This window comes from Schistocerca nitens, chromosome 3, assembly GCF_023898315.1.
Source record: "Schistocerca nitens isolate TAMUIC-IGC-003100 chromosome 3, iqSchNite1.1, whole genome shotgun sequence".
Classification (NCBI taxonomy): Eukaryota; Metazoa; Arthropoda; class Insecta; order Orthoptera; family Acrididae; genus Schistocerca; species Schistocerca nitens.
In genome coordinates, this window is record NC_064616.1 from 915,027,213 (window position 1) to 915,030,387 (window position 3,175).

Consider the following 3,175-nt stretch of genomic DNA (forward strand, 5'->3'; position numbering starts at 1 on the left):
TTTTCCACGGAAAACCTCAAAAGATCTTGCATATGCGGAAACAGCATTTATTCAATGCAGCTGGTGCCATTTAACTTAATGTTTTCCATGTTTGTACAAAAAATACCATCCTGCAACTTGTAATGTCGAAAGCGACGATTAAGCAGTCTGTGACGGTCAAAACTTGGAGGTAACAAGTCGTTTCGCGCTCCTTCCAGGTATAAGGGATTTTTCAAATCACGGACAAGCATACATTTTCAGTCTCACTTTATGCGTTTGGTCGTTTACTAGTCAATAGTCATGAATATTATATTATTTGTGATGATAAAAATTTGTAGACTGTCAAATCAAATTGTAAATTTAATAAAAGTTCATCAGATTACACGTATTTTTGCCACTATATCAACACGTATTTTTGCCACTATATCAACTGTAATATAAATAGTAAAGAAAATGACTGTGTTGAAAAAAAACTAACGAATGGGACTTGATCCAGCTATGCAGTGATTACGGGGCTTGAACGCTAACGACTCGGCTGCCGCCGCTTCGTTGTAAAAATGGCCACTCACAGGTATATATTTGACGACCGAAATTATCTTGCGATTTTCTCAATAACGCCTGAGAAGTAGGCGCTACTGCTTACACGTTTTGTTGTCCTCGTGGAGTTCTACGAGTGTACGAAGTTTACAGTAAATCCGCGTCGTGGCCTCCCCTTGTTAGTTTCTGTGGCACCCGGCTGGCGGCCACGTTTATGCCTACTACGGTACATAGACTCACTGACAAAAAAGTTTAGCAAGTACAAGTAGAGGATGAAATGCAGTGAAATAATTGTGTACGAATGAAACTCGTAGGCAGGTTAAAACTGTTTGCTGGAGCAGGTCTCGAACCCGTAACATTTGTCTTTTGCAGCCACCCTCTAGGCTCTGAACTGTCTTACAACGAAGACTGCCAGGACGGTGTTATAAGCAGTGCGTCCGCAGCTCGTGGTCGTGCGGTAGCGTTCTCGCTTCCCACGCCCGGGTTCCCGGGTTCGATTCCCGGCGGGGTTAGGGATTTTCTCTGCCTCGTGACGACTGGGTGTTGTGTGATGTCCTTAGGTTAGTTAGCTTTAAGTAGTTCTAAGTTCTAGGGGACTGATGTCCATAGATGTTAAGTCCCATAGTGCTCAGAGCCATTTGAACCATTTTTCTTATAAGCAGTGCGTACCTGGGCACCTTCTTCTAGTTCGAGATTAGTGCCGTGTTGCTAGACGGTGCCGAACGTTACACCGAGTTGTTGATAGCTACCTCTACTGGCAAACATTCAACGTACATAGACGTACGCCCGTGGCGGGCTTCTCTCTACTAGCACATTGAAAAGACACATGTGTTCAGGAGGATGGAAGTTCAAATCCCGATCCAGCCATCCAGATTTAGATTTTCTGTTATTTTCTTAAGTCACTTAACGCGAGGTGTTGGATGATTTCTTTGCTAGGGACACGGCCGACTTCCTCCCCGAATTCAATCTTGTAGTCCTAATTTAATGACCTTGCCGTCAACGGACGTTAAATCCTAATACTTTTCCTTTCATTCTTTGCTACATTTGAGACGTGATTACAGACGGTGATACAGTTCCTTTCACGTCGAAAGAGAAAATGATGCTACTAATAGCCTTTTGATTTAACGGTTGGACTGAGTCATATGCCCTATTCATTTTCAGAAGACATGTATATAGAAACTACATAGTTCGTTATTAGAGACTTATGTCGGTCGACGACCACCCAATTTGCCGAGGATCATCAGCCACTGGATTTTCATACCGCACCGTAATCTAGCCCTTGATAAACCACGCAGTGGCCTCAAAACGTAGTCACACACACCGAAGAGCCAACGGGCGGAAATGAGAACTGTCGATCACTGCCTGTTGTGAACCATCTATAAGGTAAGACTGGACTCATGGCCCTAGTTGGCCAGACTTGCCCACTGTCCTCAGGCACTTCTCATGGCTCCCATGGCACTCATACAAGAGTACTCGCGTTGACGAGGTTACTATTCGTCCATCTGACATAACTCCCGTTATCCTCACAGGGGAGACTGGGTGGTCCAGCTACTACTTTGGGGTTGAAGGCCGTGTGGTCTGGGGTAGCCGCGCAGTCTCAGGCGTCTTGTTACGGTTCGCGTGGCTCCCCCCGGCGGAGGTTCGAGTCCTCCCTCTGGCATGGATGTTTGTGTTGTCCTTAGCTTAAGTTAGTTTAAGTTAGATTAAGTAGTGTGTAAGCTCAGGGACCGATGACCTCAGCAGTTTGGTCCCATAAGATCTTACCACAAATTTCCAAATTTCTCGTGTGGTCTGGCAGGGTGAAGATTCAGGTAATTTCCTAATGAAACGCGTCTCCCCTACAGTCTCAAAGCGCGCATCTATTATGTGAACCTCCTGTTGCTTTCCTCGTTCTGAAGCTCTGGCAAGGCACTGCCGTTTTATATGAGAGATTTGAGCTGCGTCGAGTGATTTATCGCCGATCTTGTAAACGATCAGCAGTGGATCTTTCAGCCTAAATCCCCACAATACATTACAATTATTTACATTACGGGTTAATTGCCATTCTGCATTAATAGTAGCGGCTGGGCCCGGCGGAGGTTCGAGTCCTCCCTCGGGCATGGGTGTGTGTGTTTGTCCTTAGGATAATTTAGGTTAAGTAATGTGTGAGCTTAGGGACTGATGACCTTAGCAGTTAAGTCCCATAAGATGTCACACATTTGAACATTAATAGTAAATTCCATGCAGGTCTTCCTGCATTTCAATAGTTTTCCTGCACTGCGCCAACGGCCTTGCCGCAGTGGGAACCCCGGTTACCGTCAGATCACCGAAGTTAAGCGCTGTCGGGCTGGGTTAGCACTTGGATGGGTTACCATCCGGTCTACCGAGCGCTGTTGGCAAGCGGGGTGCACTCAACTCTTGTGAGGCAAACTGAGGAGCTACTTGATTGAGAAGTAGCGGCTACGGTCTCGGAAACTGACATACGGCCTGGAGAGCGGTGTGCTGACCACATGCCGCTCCAAATCCGCATCCAGTGACGCCTATGGGCTGAGGATGACACGGCGGCCGGTCAGTGCCGTTGGGCTTCATGGCCTGTTCGGGAGGAGTTTCGTTTAGTTTTAGTTTTTTTCTTGCATTGCAACTTTCCAATACACGCACGCGAACAGCCTTCAGCTAGGAA

The 3,175-nt window shown here is 46.4% G+C and overlaps 1 pseudogene; it reads left to right on the top strand.

The window, feature by feature from the left end:
* Positions 1-2,776: 2,776 nt before the first annotated feature.
* LOC126250356 (5S ribosomal RNA) lies at positions 2,777-2,894 on the top strand (annotated as a pseudogene).
* The last annotated feature ends 281 nt before the right edge of the window (positions 2,895-3,175 follow it).